The sequence below is a fragment of the Bombus impatiens genome, unplaced genomic scaffold (assembly GCF_000188095.3).
Source record: "Bombus impatiens unplaced genomic scaffold, BIMP_2.2 scf_0263, whole genome shotgun sequence".
In the NCBI taxonomy this organism is placed as follows: Eukaryota; Metazoa; Arthropoda; class Insecta; order Hymenoptera; family Apidae; genus Bombus; species Bombus impatiens.
Window position 1 is genome coordinate 271581 of NT_176682.1, and position 17657 is coordinate 289237.

Sequence of the window (17657 nt, forward strand, 5' to 3'; positions counted from 1 at the left end):
TAAATTGCTCGATGTATCACTTTCCAAGGCGATCACACGAATGAATATCTGATGAAAATCTCTTTCGCTATATGACTGCATTTGTTTGTTATATGCTCGCTGGAGGCATCGAGAAGGTTCCAATCGTCGTTGCTAGGCAGTTTCTGTCAAAAGTTTGTTGTATACTCTTTGGAAGCATCGAGAAAGATCCAAACGCCGTTGCTAGGCAGTTTCCGTCTGGAGATTGATTCCTAATACAGCGTGTGTCCCATTATATTGACATCTCTAAAGTACAATTCTATGTGATTTCTAGGGAGAACAATACAACCGATCCACACCTTCGTCAGGCAAAACGTTTATCCCGTGACCGTGGCTACGTTCGACGACCAGTTGTCACCTCGAAACCACTTTCGCTTTCACAAATATCAAGCAATTACAAATGACAATTGCTTAATTACAGCTATGATAAAATCTAGGCTAAAGCATTAGAAGACTTCCTCAAAATTGCAAAGGGAAAAGGCTCCGGTTTTCCTTTCATCTCCGACAAGTAATTATTGTTAGTTACAATTTATGTTGATTATTATTTTCTTATTGTACATGAGCCATCATTTCGTTCTTAAAATAAAACAATTTTTTTGTTACACACTAAACCTCATAATATTTTGATTATTTTCAACGAACCGCATATTCTGAGCTCATAATATTTTGATATTATACGTTACAGACGAAAAACTCTACACGCGACACTGAGAAATTAAAGATAGCACATCTGGGCTATCTTTTTTGCGAGGGGTGTATATGCTGTGCTATGTGAGGTAAATGACAAATTATCGTTAGTCGTTCCAACTACTATTGAATACATAGAAGATGGTATATATATCTTGTGAAAGTCTTTATTTCTTGGAGAAAATAACGTAGGAATTAATGATTCTTCCGTTATTAAAATTTTTTTCCGACCGAGTATGAATTTTTCGGTGGATTTATTTCTAAAGAAACGATATAGGGATCGATATAGAAAATTCATTGTAATTAAAACAGTCTGAGAAACGGAAGAAAATAAATGACAACTTATTTTTCCTTTCTCTGAATGTTAATTTACTTTTCTCATCTGAATATTCAAAATCGATATCAAACCTGTTCTGTCGCGTCAATGGCCACGTCTAGATGGAGTATTAAGAAGAATATCGTGATTACCAATCTACGCGCAAACGCTAAACCCCTGGAAGATATACCAGATACTTCAACTTTCACGAGTACGTCGAGAAAATGATCGAAAGATAACGCCACGAACGATAGGACGCTTCTGATGCCGGACGTGAAATCGATTATACATTTGCATTTTTTGCATCGAATACTTTGTACGTACGTAGGATTTGCATCGTTAATCCTCGTCGCTGTCAACTGCGCGGCAAATCGTGGAACGCCTCGTTTAATTTATCGCTTCTTGCAATTCAATTTTAAATAAAATTAACATTTTGGGTTAATCGAACGCCACATCAACCGCGATAACGGTAATTATTAGACTGTGATAAATAATTAAAGTTTCTATATATTTATAGGGAATTTAAATGGATATATAAAAACAGGAAACACGTAGGAAATGTAAATATACATATAAGAGCGTACGAAATACACGCAGACTCGCCAAGTTTTCCGAAAATTTATAAACATCTTTTACGAGCATATTGTGCGTATCACACGAAATATTACGAAATTTCATTCGCAACATTCTGAAATTCGAATATCCTAATTACATTCGATGACCAAGTTTGAAGGAAAACTAAAAACGTATACAAAAATTACTACATAACTCCTTGCAAATACGAGTGAAGTTTATCTAACAAAGCAACAACTAAAATAGTTGAACTTTAGTTGAAAAAGTTGAACTTTCGTTCAAACAAATAGACGTAAAATTCTAGAAATACTAAGTCAATTTTAAGCTAAGCAGGGCAATATAAACAAATACATAGATATAAACGAATCTAGCCATTGGAGAAACCTACGATAAACCTACGAGGAACCTAAGGAAAAACAGACAAGCGTAGAAGATAAACGGAAGACCATTCGTGGTTCTATCTTAATGCAATTCCAACAACGCCCTTTTATCGGGCCAGGCTTGGCTGATTGTCGACCGGTCGACGACATCGGGGACTTCCGTACGAGATGCTGACAACAGGGCAAAAAGAGGAGCGATTCTCGAAACAGGAGACACCTCTTATTAGCGTCGCATTAGCGGCGCGATAACCGGCGCCGACAATGCGCCGCGAGGAAGGAAAAAGGAGCGCCGTTTTGCGCAGCGCGAGACTCTTAAACGAGCAATGTCACGCATCGAATCACCCCGGTCTGTGCGTAACCGTGCTTCGCTATCGTTCATTTTTTACCGTTTCCCAGCTGTCCCTTCTTCCATCCTTCCTTTTTCTCCCCCTCGTCCCCTGATTTTCTTCTCCTTTTCTTTCGTCCCGCCGTCTATATCGGCCGATTCATTGAATTATTTAATAGCCAGGACGAAGGAGACACGGGCCTGATGGATTACCCAGCGATACACTCGAACGAATCGCGATTTAACGTTCGATGGCACGATATATCGGGAATCTTTACCCTTCCAATGGGAAATTGCGCTTTTGTTTTGCCGTGGATTCGTTAAACAGCGAATATCGTAGCTCGACTGCGCTTGTTACGGCATACGTCGATAACGTACAATTCTGCTGCAAAATACGTAGACTTTTGAGAAGAATTTTAGGATATTCACCGAAAGAGGCGCGTTATATCGAACTTGGTTGTATGCTCGTAAAACGTGTTTCTCATCGATCTAGTGGCTAAACAGCGAATATCGTGACTCGACGCGTTCGTATTACGAAGCACGTAGATTCGCCATGTTAATTTTAGCGAATTCGACGAGAAGGTTATATGGAAATTGATGCTTCCGATGAATCGTAGATCGGTTAATTGCATCAGTAAATAAGGTTCAGCGGAACAATGCAATACTTTACTTGAGATTCGATAGAATTAACATAAACATTTCAAGCGTGATAATCGTACGCTAGAAGAAAGCAAATTTCCTTAATTTCCAACGAACACGAAAGAAATCGGACAAGTACAAAGTCGAAGTAACACTTGTGTTTAAAATATGCATAATGTAAATGATGTGTGCATAATGTAAAGTGCACATGGCGCAAGTGCATGCGAAAGGTACACACGTAGTTAAAGTAACAGAAACATTGGAAATGGGTTGTACAAATCTTACGGGTCAATGTCTCCTTTAAGCGAAAACGAAAATATTTCTCTGTTATAACCAAGAAAGCTATCATCGTTATTATTATTTATCGTACGCAAGAATTTCCTTCCTTTTCCATGGTAACCATCGCTGACAAGTGTTTTTATACCTATATTTATACTTACGGATAACTGGCCGTACGGTATCCCGAATGCAAATTCCATGGCTCGTCCTATCGAAATTAAACGGCGCCGATTTCCCCCTCGATTAATCCTGAATTACGCACTTCGTGTTTTCATCGAGCTTCACTCGATTTCACTGGACTTCACTGGAAGTCGTACAGTCGCGAGGAAGCGTCCTGTCGGTGGTCTAATAGGTCCTCAGGAACCAGTTTCGAGAAATTCAGTTCTCGTATTCTTAATTAGATTCGCGTTGTTCCCCCCCCCCCTCCCCCCACCAGCGAGCTTGTTAATATTTTTCCAACAAAACATCCGCGAATAAACCGCGCGTCGCCGTTATCTGCCAGTCGAGGCGAATTAGCTCGGAAACTCGGTCGCAGAAACGTCCATCTAGATAACTCCTTCCACAATCCCGATCTTCGCCCTAGCCAAGCAGGCGCGTCTCGAAAAAAGCAACGAGCGAATTCGCACAAAAAGCGGTCGAAAGAAAAACCCATCTGAATGTTAAAACATGAAAAAGAAGAGAAGAAAAAGAAAAAGAAAAAGGTCGTCTATAGAAAGAAACTCGGTAATTTCGCTAGGCAATAGAACCTGCAGTGGCTCGCAAAAGTAATTGAAAGCTTATCGTGGAAAACTTTTATACGTTATATAGAACATTCTGAAATTTTATTAACACTATAGATACGACTGTCACCATCATATTGGTCAAATTTGAAGACAGTCTGAAAACGTATACAGAATTATACAAGATATCGCTGCAAATGTATATTTGGTAGAAAAATCAGTACACGGTGTGAACAGTCATCTCAAGAATATGAAAAGCATAAGTGTCATTGAACGTCAAGGCTTATCGATGCAACGTATAATCGACTGTTGGACTACTTTTACGACCCTTGCTGAAGTATATACTTGAACGAAATATCTCGTAGTTTCCAACGTTTTCAAGTTCCTTTCAAATTTTACCATCTACAATCGTGACAATGGAATCTCGTTGCAGTATCAATGCGTATGAAATTGCAACACGAAAGCTTCCTACGTGTGTTCGAAAACTTTCGTGAGCAACTGTACACGATATCAAACAAAGTCCACTCTTGGGCATCATTCTCTGTGGCGAAAGAAACCTTCCACGTGAAAGTCCACGAAGGAGAGCCTACCATAAGCTGGTCGCTTTCCAATCGTATAAGATGAGAGTCCGGAGAAACACGCCCGAGACTCGATTTGCTAATTAGTGGCCACGTCGGAGCTAATTAATTCCAGAGAGCAGGTCGACCTGTGGGGTACGATAGAGAGCCTTTTCTGCCGAGGGATGCAGGACCCTGTAACGCTTTTTGGTACGCGTGCGCTCGTGTGCACGAGCCGCCGCGACAATGAGAGACAAAGGAGGCACTCGTTGATTGTGCCAAGGTTCCTCTCGCGCATAGAAGTGCAGGGAGGTGTGAAAGAGGATAATAATATAGAGTTACACTCCGGGGAATATTTCATATCGGTGCATCCCCGCCTCCTTGTGCACCTTCTCTCGCGCCTATTCTCCGTTGCGAGACGCGTTTCTTTTCTATACACATACACGGTCTCTTTCTCTCTCTCCACGCGTTCTTCCTTCCGCTGCTTTGTCGACCCTTCCACCAGGTCGAACGATTCTACTCTCGGTCCAGCGCCTCCGACAGAACCGCAGAGCACGCTCGATACCTTCTCGCGCAGCAGGGTGCCCCCGTTGACGTATCTTGTCGGGCTTTAATAGCGATCCGCTTCCGTGCACGCGCGAAAAGTCACCGAGGGTCACGGCTCTCTGGCGACGGTGTCCTTCCGTGTTTCGTTGGGAAATAGGAGTCAGTAGAGAGGAAGATCGTAGGCGTTGAAACGGGAGAAGTAGTTTGTCGGAGGAAGAAGATCTTTGGGACGAAGTTGGAAGTGATACGAAAGAGGAGAAGGAAGTCTGCTTCTTGTCTTCTACGATGTTTCTTCGATTCGGCGAATGTCGCATTACATTACCTTTCGTGTCTTTGTTATCGTCACTTTCCTTCTGTATAATCGAAAATTGTTCGGACGTACGTATTTCTGAATAGAAATATTTTTTTGGGCATAACGCAAATGACCGACATTGTTCTTGTCTCGCCACTTTCTTCGCTTCTTCATATAAGAGATTTCCCATTGACCGAAGATTGATTGTAATAGCTGAAACTAAATTATCACCGAGACCGCAAGAACATGAGTCAGCTTGACTGGAAAAATACGCTACCGCATGCGTATTGCAAAGCTTCCTCTTCGACTAACTAAACGCGGTACCTCTAGAACGCTTCATTTTGTAAAACCGCGGAGAACACGAGTAAAACACGATTCTATATCTCATAACGCGTCGATTCGTTAATGTTACTTTAAATTATTGCCTCAAAAAGTCCTGTACGCGTAAAGTTTCACGAGAAATATCAATTTAGTTGCACGAAAGAGCAGAGACCGCAAACGTTAGATGAAAACGTCACCCGCGACATAATGGATCGGCTATGAATGCCTCACGTGACCGATTTGCATAACGTTTAGCGGAGGCACGCAGCAAAAAGGAACTCGTTCCTCGTTCGAAATTCTCTATTTTTCCACAAGAAAGAAGGCTGTGTTTATCTCTCGCTCGTCAGGACGCGATGTTCGCAATCGCGTACATTTATCAGCCAGCTCGGATATTAACATCGCGATCAAACTTCGATTTCCACGACTCTATTCTTTCGTTTGGTACACAGCGCTAAGTCCGGTCGAGATATATCGATGTAATTGAATCAATACGATCGGAGGTCTCTGCGTGGCTATATTCCTCGTTGTCGATCGTATTCCTGGTAAATTGAGTTAAGTGGAGATTCTTGTTTCTGTAATGATAGCTCCATTGAAACGATCGGCCGAGTATTATAAAATAGTTTTTGCGCGTTATCACGGAGGACGCATCGATTCATCGTACGAGGCAGATTCGACCCTGCGTTATACGGGTTAATTGATCCGCCGCCGGTAGCTTGGACCACTTGGATAATCGGTTAATCGGACAATCACGCTGGCTGCTCCTTTTTACGACTCTTCGGAGCTCCGGAGTTAGCATATATTAACAGGAAATTCCGTTCTGGTCTTCGTTTTCTACTAATTTCTATTCAGATAATAGACATTTATATATAAATTCCAATAATCTAGCGGAGTAATGAAAAGGAGGTATAATAAGTCACTTAGCGTGATTGGTCTGAAATCCCAAATTGATATATTAACATAATAATGATTCAATGTATTATAATTTCCGACTTTTAATCTCGTTATTTTCATATCGATTCTGCTCTTTCTTTTATTATTTTCCAATCAATTCACGGATACCTATTATATTTCGCTGACAGAATACATCGAGAACCGCAAGATACTCGATACGATTACTTCGAAACCTGAAGTTACTATATACATATTAATACCGAGTCCTCTATTTTCTTCTTAGAAGATGCTCGCTTTTTCTATCAATTTCGAGTCAACTGACGAACGTTTAAACACAGATGCCAAGGTTCTTGGAAAAGAAAGAGAAGAAGCCGGGTGGCACTTGGCGCGACCAGATCTTCGATAATTGAATCCCACAGGGAAATCCCCTAACTCGCGTTTACGATTCCCCCATAAATCCTAAATACACGGCGCACAAACCGGCCGTAAATCTCTTCAGCCGATTAATTCGTGTTTCCATTTTCGCATTCAGATTAATCTCTCATTACTACCTGTAATTAACCTGGGCAGCTGCTAGATACCGAGTATGCCGATCCTTCGTTCCAATCTCCGTGGCTCAACGACCGACCTCTCTCCTCTTCGATCCCCCACGAAAGGACTCACGATCTTCCCACGAAATAACTCGCCACTTAGATTTTTTGCAATTTAACCTATCGAGCGATGGTAAACGGAAAAAAGAAAAATCGACCACGAAACTCGTCGTTCCGTTAGCTGGCAGTCGTCCGCTTTATCTTGTCGCGTTCTTGGCGATTACGCGAAGCCAACGCTAATTGTTCTCATCCTGTCCAGTTAATTTTCAAACGGCGTAGGAAGTGCAGGGTGACGCTTATCCTATCGCCAGTCACGCTGGGTAGCTACGTCCGTACCCTTTTCGAGATATGCGAATAAAGGAGGAAAGAAAAGAGCTTGAAACGAGAGCCAGATAGCAAGCTACGCTGAAAGGATAGATAACGGCCTGTATTGTGCACCTCCGCGCATTACCTAATCCGATATCCGCAGGAAAAGTCCGAGTGAACTAGAGTGCTGCATTTCTAGTCACTTTTAAACACGCTTTGGTGTATCGGTGGAGCGTCGTTGTTAGGTTTGCAAGAGCAAGAATGTTTGCGAGAAGAAAAATATTCGAAATTGGTATAATACGATTCCGACAAGCTTTCGTGATTGTCGTTGTTGGATTTGGAACAGGAAAAATGGTTGAAACTGGCAGATGTGGTTCCGAGAGGCTTTTTGTAATTCTCGTTGTTGCATTTGCAAGAGAAACCTTCGTAACTGTCCTTGTTAGGTTTGTGATGTTTCTTGGAACAATGTTGAAAATTGCTAAATGTGATTCTGAGAGAATTTTGCAATTTTCGTCGGTGAGTTTGCGAGAGAAAAAATGTTGGAAATTGGTAAATATGGTTCCAAGAAGCTTCTGTAATTGTTGTTGGATTTGGAAAAGAGAAAATGTTTGAAGTTGGCAAATGTGGTTCCGAGAGATTTGTTGTAATTGTCGTTGTTGGGTTGGAAGAGGAAGAACGTTGAAGATTGATGAACGTATTTCTAAGAAGATTTTTGTAATAGCTGATTACTTGAAAATCGCAGTACATCGATGATGTCTGAAAATTTGATTGTTGGCAAACGACGAATCATCAGGTTCTGTGATTGACGCAACTTTTGCCGTAAAATATTTTTTCTTGGAAACTAGGTATTATGTGCAAAAGATAATTGGATAATGCACGAAAATTTGATTATTAGAACAGTAGGAATGTTAGGTATGGATTTGCGTGGTTCTAAGAATATTTTCTAGGAATTTTTATTCCTTGAAAATTAATCTATCGAAAGCCAATTATCTGCAATTTATTATTAAATTCTGCCTTTACCGAAGAACGAAAATAAAATGTAAATTCCTCGAGATTCCAATTTTAATTTCTACTACTTTCTTCCTGGAATAACTCTCACCTTATTAGAATTGCATATATAAAAGATAAGATGATGTTGATATATAAAACATAGCTTGTAACACTGTTCGGTACTCAAGTACTTGGATAAATGTTTTGCAAATGAGACAAGTATACGTTGCACGAAGAAACATATACTACATTGGCAACAATGTTCGAATAATAAGAAAGGACATTAATATATCGATAATACCACCCGAGTGAATGCTCCATGTAGAAAACTCTGTAATCTTTTCAACGCTTCCTGAGAGACAGAGCCCGCCCTTCGGCTGTCGCATTGCTGCCTACGTCGAGATTTACTACTCTAAAACAATCGCTCATCAAGCAGATACAGAGGAGGTTGCACCACTCATCGTCAGACCAAAGAGACGTTAGTTTATACGGAGGAATGCGATTCTTACCGCAAGAGGTTGAAGTATCTTCGTCTTTTTGCAAACGAAAATTCTTTACCAACAACAGAACATAATCTCTAGCGTCCTTCTGCTATGAGAATATTCATTCACCTTACACAATGATCATATTATACAATACGTGTACAGCACAGTTTTCATAATTATTTTTATACTTCAAAATCGACACAAGTCCGATTCGAAATGGCTGATAGTCGAACATTTACGAGATATTCGCGATCGTCCGGCTATTTTCATCGGTCAAGACGAAATTATGAGTACCACGCGTCGCGGTGCACCGATATTCGCGTTACACCGCGGTATTATCTTACGGTTATTGATATTTCGTTGCCGCGATCGTATTACTGAATTCGTTGCGCCTGTGCAACAGCCGGATCGTCGACCAGCCTCTGTCTGCGTCCTACGCACATATGCAGGCGTTTTGTTCGCGTTTTTCGTCCGCTACTATGGGATAGATCGCGAGACTATCGTTCAGTTTGTCGAGCGTTGCGTGACGGCCAGGGATTCAGACTAGCCGATCACCTGGCTAATTTATAGGGAAAACTTCTCGGTAAATCCCTTGGCGAAGCTTAGTTTGAATTTAATGAAAAGAATGATTTTTGCCGAAGATACGATAATTATTATTGTTCTAATCGTAAGCTGAATCAAAATTTGTTACGTATGTAGAACGTATCATATTGTGATATAAAGTCGTCCTATTTTACATTCATTATCAACGTAGAAGATAGAACGAATATATTATGTTACAATTTAATAAACGTGGAATTAACTTTTGAAAAATTAGATCCACAACCACGCATGACCCTTTCCAAGGTTTCCAATTTATCACCTCTCCTATCTTATGGATAGGTATACATTATATTTATTTCTGCTCGGTATACAATTTCGAATTCTGTGCGCGATTTAAGCTGCAAACTCGTATTATGTTCTTCTACAAGGCGACATATATTTTCCCTATTCTTCAATTCTAAGCGCAATAACACTACTTAAACTGGTCATCGAACAAATCTCATTCCTTAAACAACATCTTTTTTCTCTCTCTCCTCTATTCGATTAATATCAAAGATTCAAAAATATGAAATATGTGGCGTTCATCCTGCAGAACTCTATAATCTCAAATATCCAACATTCATCAGCCACGGCTTTTTTGCGACGCAAGTAAACCTTGACCCTCTCAAAAGTAACACGCGAACCCTACGCATCGAAGAAAAGTGAAATTTCAACGCTTTATTACAAGAGCTGTGTTGAAAGTTGCGAGATCCAGTTTCCTCCGCGACGAGTCATTGCAGCTGCACAGTTCGCGGCTCTAAGTGGCGCGAGTGTGGACTGAAACTCCCGGTGCGTGCTCTCGCGAGCGCAGAAGACGTTACTACACACCGTGAGAGAGTAACCTGTCAGATACGCCGTTTTATCCGTGGTGAAAGAAAGAACAAATACCGATGGTGGAGAGCGAACAAAAACGGGGGTAGAGGGATCTTCGATCCATCAAAGTCAACGCGCGACACCTTTCTACCCCCGTGTCTCTGTTAACCCTTCCTTTCGCCCGACGTCACTCTGACCGATAGAGGAAACCGATTTTCACGGTGAAGCTTCACGGCGAAAGTTTTACGAGCATGTCGAACGCCACTGACGAACCTATTACCGGGACGGGGTTGCTTTCGCATCGAGGGTTGAAGAGAGTGTATGATCGTAGAAAATAGAGAACAGAGAATGGAGAATGTAAAATGCAGCGCGATGGATTTTTAATAGTTTTAGGAGAAGAAACGGAAAAGTAGAAGTTGCAACGCAGTTGCTTTTTACGTTTGATCAACGTTCGACCAAACTCGCTGCGATCTTCGAACTTTTATATCCCGATCTTTGCTTTAATTTTACAAAACAGAGATTTGTAACGTTTTAAGAAGATATCTAACATAAAATTGAGGCAGAAGATCATGGAGGACAATACGAATTTATGTTTTGTGCGCGTTTTGTTCGAACTTGATATGTTTCTTAGCGTTAGGAAATTAGGATTGAATGGAAAATGGTCGAAAGAACACAGCGGGGTTAGCTGAACTCGCGAAGGCTATTTCTCGCACTTTTCCATTGCACAGTCGATTACAATTCGTTCCTAGAATCTTGCACGCTTTAAGACCAGCGAGAACGCGTGCAATTAATCGTACAATTAAATCTTCTCTAAGTAACGCGGAATTTCGCGTTCTTTGCTACTTCTGCGTAACAAACGAACAATGGCCTCGTAAATCTCCGCTCTCGCGTGTCTGCCCACGTAAAAATCTGCTGGATGAAAACGAGAACAACGTTTGTGACAGCGTGCTTCGCATAGTTGTCGTGCAAGAATCGCGCTGTCGCATCTTTCCTCTCTTTACATTCCACCGATAAACCAATTAATACATCTAATTGAATGAAATATTAGTTTTTCGCTACCTTCGACTTTCATTTCCAATTCGAATCTGTTGGGTACTTACATTACTAAAAAACCGAACTCTAAATTCTACAAAAGATAACAGTTAATTCCGAGGAAAGAGGTGGAAAGTTGATAAATGGTGTTTTAACGTATCGATCGCAGAAGCTTCGTTTCGCTCTGCGACAAACAAACCTTAACGAACAAAGACGCGTTCCTTGTCACGGACGAAGAATCGTTTTCTTCATATTCTTATGTCGTTTTCATACTGCAACATCACCGTGGACCATCGATGAAAACGCAACAAGATCGATCGAGCGAGACGAAGTGGCTCGAGCTTCTGTTGTGTTCAGGGAGCATAAAACGATGAAGTAGTGCGGAAAATGATCGGCCGCCACTGGCTCCGAGGCAAATGAACGATTCGTAGCGCGATTGATCGTGCAAAAGGAAGCAAAGAGAATTGGTGAAAAACGGTAGCGATATTTTGTCTTTTTTCTAGATTGGAGAAGTAATAACAGTGAATTGGTGATCGTTGGCGCGCCGTAATGTTGGCAAATGAACGAGTTCCTTGACGAGGTCGGCCAGCAGATAATAGCAGTAATGAATTCACGCTTGAAACTGGCTGTATCGCTCTGTGAATACTATTTTACTTTCGATTCAGCTATTTTCCGCTGTCCTTGAATAATCGAACTCGCTTTGCTATTCGAGTGAGATTTATTACAGGTTTGCAAAAAATAGTTCGTGTTTTCCTTCCCCCGTCCAAAAAAAAAAAGAAAGAAGTTTCGTATTTATAAACCTGTTAGATTTTTTAATACGACTAGCATATATTACGTATATCATTGTTATTCCTCGGAATAACAAGAAATTCGCTCTCGTGCATCCACCTGTAAGCAGTTACTTCCGGCGGAGGTAGCATCCAGCAGCCACGAAAACAGAAAAACCAGAGTGTCTCTCTATCTGGCAGAAGCTAATACGTGGGCACGTTTATGTCGACGAGACACGCGAGTCTCTGGAACAGCGAGGATTACTCCTCGCGATATCCTGTTTCCTCTACGATCGACCGACTTACAGAAAGAAGGCCGTCCGAAGTGTAGTTTTTGTTGGTGAACCGAGAACTGTGTTTAGGTTTCGTCATTGATTGTTCGAATTTTCGAAACGTTTCTTTGCCGAGGAAATTGTATACGATTCGCGTAATTATATCGATAATGTAATTACTCTGACGCTTGGAAGGTTCGAGCGCTGCAAATTCTCTTATTCATCGACGCCCTCGATGTTGTTTTATATTCGGCAAAAAAAAGCTATACTCCACCTGAATCGAGGGATTCTATCGGAAGTATGGTGGCTGTTTTTCATAGAAAATCACGGTAGGAAATTTATTCACCCTTCGACCTCACACCAACGACCTCGAGCCGCGTAGAAATAGATTTATTTGTAGAATTAGTATGCATACCGCAGCTAAGCTGGCGGCCGAAGCGAGAACGACAGGGACGTGTGAGCGAGCAATGGTGACATTAAATCGAGATACGTATCGGTAAAAAGGATCGCGGCATTCTTCTCACCGTTTCTCCTTTATAAATCTTATTAACACCAGCGATCGGCCCGCGTCGGATTATGGATCGAGGTTACAAGACAATCGAGGAAGTATTGAATGGAGAAAACGGTCGTCTCGTTGCTGGAGTTCCTTTTGGAATCGATACGCTTTTACGCGACTGATATTATTGCTCGTGCTTGGAAACTCGCGAGCGTAGGAACCGTAATCCCTTGCAGCCGTGAAACTGTTATCGAGAGAAAGTATTCCGAGCGTGAGATTTATCGCCATATTACAGGGAAACTATTTTACCTCCGTTTACCAATCGAGACTCGTTATTTATTTAAATACTGAGATATTCACTTTTATGTTCTTCCGAATCTATAAGGAAGTTTCCTTTCAATGTTTCTATTTCCCTGTTTTTCTATTTATTTCTTTGAGATAACTATCCGACGAATAAAAAAATTATGAAACTCTTTATCTACGAAGAAATCAGGGAAACGAAATTTCTTTTAGAGAAACAGAGAAATCGGAACGTTACCGTTACCGAAAGAAATAAATTGAAAATAACGTAGAAAAGACAATCTCATATGATAATTAGATGTAAAAGAAAACAGGCGTGAATTTCTACGGATAATTCAATGAATAAGCACACCATTAGGTACATTAGAAAACGACATTCTTAATGGTTGTTAAATTCCAACCCGTGGAGACGCGTAATTGTAATCAATTAAGCTAAACGACGATAATGGGTTAATAAGGTGGATAATTTTCTCTTTGAATACTAAGGTGTTGCTCGGCTTTCTTAGAAACACACCTTTCCTGTCACTGTCACAGCTCGTTTAACTGCCCACGATTTTTCCAGTAACTCGAGGCATTCTCTGACATTCTAAAATTGCTACCTCAAACGCGATATTGAATCTGAGATTGTCCTCGTAAAAAAGTGCTTTACGATATTCTTGAACCGTGACATTTCCACGTCACGCTCAAGTTGAAGATTTAACGATTGTTTATGATAAGATGATCTTTTAGTAGTCTCTCGCTGTGCAATTTCAATGCAACAGCGAAGGATTATTGTTCCCTTGTTGTGTATACTGAACTATAGCGTTCCAACAGCTTACATAAATCGGACAACGATGGTTTCTTTATCGCAATGTGTTTTTTGCCATACCCAAATTATTCTTCCCAAATTTTTACGATGGGTTTAACACATTGTAATAATTTTATATAAAAGATATCCAAAGTCATTTGTCTTGAAAATCGCAGCTTGGATGACAAAGTTTTGTTCCACGATACATGTTTTGCCGCTGTAGAATTTTATTTCCACATTTTCCTCGAAACTTAATTTATCTCACTTTTATGATCGAGCAATTATTTTTGCATAAGAATCGCCTCCTATCTACAATGTAAAATACTTTGAGTCGTATCCGGTAAAGCTAAATACTTGACACATATTTTTTTCAAACTTAACAATGACCGTGGAAACAACCACTACAAACCGCTTCAAACCCTATCCAACATAAATCCAACACAGTCTTCGATCTAAACTCACGAAACGTTACATCCACGACATCACCATTTCCCAAACCACCTGCATCTCTATTCCACGATCCAAGACTAACATGATCGTCGGTCTGAATCGTTTCTGTCACCGCTTCTCGACATTACCGAACCACGTCAAGCCTTGTCAAACGTAAGCACGTTGCTTCATCGATCGAACGATGCCACGTGAATTCAACCACATAATAAATTCAATCTAATACGATATGCGATCTACACTCGCAAGACATCCTGTTCGTCCAAACATCCATCACTTTCGCTACTTTCAAGCCGCGCAAGACTCTTTCCAAATTCAGAAACACGCGTGATATGCAAAGACACAGTGAAGTGAAAGTCTGAGAGAAATATAAGATGAAAGGGCGACAAGAATGCGTGGAGAACCAGCCGCCAGGCAAACTGGACGTTCAGTTGAACGAGCGTGTATCCCGGGCGGAGGCGGCTTTATTGAAATGCACACGAGGGAGCAACAGGGTGGGTTCTCGGGTCGCGTGGACAACACTCCTACGGAATATTAAACGCGTCTCTGCGTGGCGCGTCCCTCTTTATCTCGTCACGGTGCGTTCCACCTACCTGCAATATTTACGCGTTGAGGTAGGTGCGCAGGAACGAGGATGCAACAGCACGATAATGCATTCTGACGATCGCGAGCCACGGATACTGGCCGGACGATGCCTTCCAGAGACTCCTTTCCATTCAACGTTTCTTCTTCGTTCTCTCGTACTCAAGAACGATCAACCGAGACGAATGACGCTCGCCAATAGATCGATCCGAGCTGAGAATAAATTTAGAGAGAATGAGAGAGGCATATGACTCGTCGAGGAAGGAAGGATTACGCGCTTTTTGCCGAGACTACTCGTTGCGCCTGCTTGTGATACAATTTGTCTTGCATAGTCGTCATTCGTCCATCGGCGTTCGATTATCTTTGCTGGATGAAGGAAATTGGATGAAAACGTTGCTCCCTCGGATGATGGAACAAAATTGTACATGCAAAGTATTTGTTTGCATCATTGTTGCAAAATATCGGATATGGGCTGTTGTGTAAAAAGACGAGGTGGATTATTATACGTGTCTGGTTTATTAAAGAGACGAGTGATAAAATTGTAATAGTCAGTGTATATTAAAATCACTTTAAATACAAGTACAGAGATAGTGTATACCGGTCGTTATCATCGCTCGTTCAGTGCTACTGTTCAATTCTACGCTCGCTATTCAACTGTATGACTCGTTATAACTCGCTATAATGATCGCTATAGTGATTCGCTGTTCTAGAGAGCACATTCGTCTATTTATATCGACAGGAGGTATTATAAAAAGTTCGAATGTAACTCCGGTTTACGATTACAAATAACAGCGATAATATTTTGTCCGGAGTTCGTTTATCTTTGAACCTAGCAAACCAAAACAATGTTGACACTCCAAGGCACAACAATATGAGTCATTCTCGATTCGAATCTTCCATTGACTCCTGTGCCGCTACAGACTTCTTTTAGAAACCACAATTACGATCGCTTTCTCGTTTTACTAATGTTAATAAATTTTCCTTGCGAAAGGAGTTCTGCACGATTTTATTATCTTTCAACACGTTCACTGCTGGCCAATTTTACAACGCGCGTAATCATAGTGACGTAATTATCTGCAGTCTATTTACGATGCGACAAGTTGGCAAATATTTCACTAACTCGAGTCAACCGCTCGATGTCGTATCGCCCATTAAAACTACAGCTTTCGTACCGAGAATCTTCCAACTTGCGAAACCGTCGACCAAAAGACGAAATGCGGTTCATCCAGGATATTCTGTTTGCCCATTCCCTACCGAGAAGTATCCACTCAGATGATCACGAATGAACTGATTACCCCGACTGTCGAGCATTATAATTCAAACGCGAAGCAACCCATCCATCGAATCTCGCGTATTCGCGCCCGATCCTCGCCGCGCCTGTGCAAACAGACGCCGAGGAAAATATTTGCACAGGATAACGCGGACCCCTCATTATCGGGATGGCTTGGTCCGCAGCGTTCGACCTGGTTTGGCCCCAGGTGCGCGAACAGCAGCGATCGAGAACGCGGCCAAGTTAGATAGAGGGACGAGGAAAGGATCGAAGTGGTGGAAACGAGAGGTGGGAAAGAAATGGAGGATAAGGGGAGTGTAAAGAAAAGAAAAAAGGAAGAGGGAGATTGATTCGACATGCATAAATTAGAGAGGATGAGCCTTTATTTCGTGCGCGAGGCTCACGGGTTCGGGATTGGGTTTGGAATTGGGATCCACGAGAGGAGTATAAATTGATGACTGTAGGCAAAAGGCAGGGGTTTATAATAATTAATCTTCGTGCGTGTATGTATATAAAGATGCCCCTCTCTGCTTCTCACCCTTCTCCAAGCTTCCTTCATCCTTCCTCTCGATCCCGCGTCTCTTCGTTCGTGTTCGAGGCATCTGCGTGCATCCGGCGTCGTGTATCTTTTTTTCATTATTTTCTTTTTTCATCTTTAGCGCTCTGAGGAATCTAAATGGAGCCGAGATTTGGATATCAACCGCTTGATCTGCCTGATCTTTCGTGAATTTTTCGTCGGTTATTACGATCCATGTTTTTTATTCGTATAAATAGATTCAAAATTCGATTTCTTGAATGTTCAGTTTCCTGTATCGTTCCAATCGTTGATTCGTGTTGGAAACTTTTTTATGTTAGTTCGATCCATGCTATCTCGTCTTTAAATTCTCGACATTTAAATTCTTTTTCAATCCTCCGTTCTTTTTACATGTTTTCGATTCTGCGTCTTTCCTTTCGCATCTTGGCAACACAGCTGTAAGCATCCAGCGTCGTGTTCCGTGTTGCTTGAACGCCGATCTAAATATATCGAAAATTCTGTTCACTTCGTCCTCTTCGATATCAAGCAATTTTTATCCATCTACCCTTCATCCATGCTTGCGAAAGATTTTCTGGTTGATTAAATCGCGACCTAGCCGGAAAACCGAGCATCGTCCCCATCGGAAACGAAGTAATCTCGCTGACAAATATCCAGCTAGTTGGTCGAGCTTACGCGCGTACAAACCTTCTAAGAGGTGATTAGATATCGCGACGCGACAAACGATAAATTATCGCTGCGTGCGTGTGTGGCGAGAAGGTGGCCTCGCGTCCTGGTGGCCATTGCCAGATTGAGGAATCATCAGCGAGTCTTAACGCATCGCGATTATAGTTAATTGATAAATTCGACGGACCAGCGGCGAT

At 41.5% G+C, this 17657-nt stretch overlaps 1 protein-coding gene across 4 annotated transcripts in view; it reads left to right on the forward strand.

Moving 5' to 3' along the window:
• Positions 1-17657, forward strand: part of LOC100745214 (protein grainyhead) — a 169695-nt gene that overhangs the window by 98197 nt on the left and 53841 nt on the right. The gene's annotated exons all lie outside the window — the stretch shown is intronic.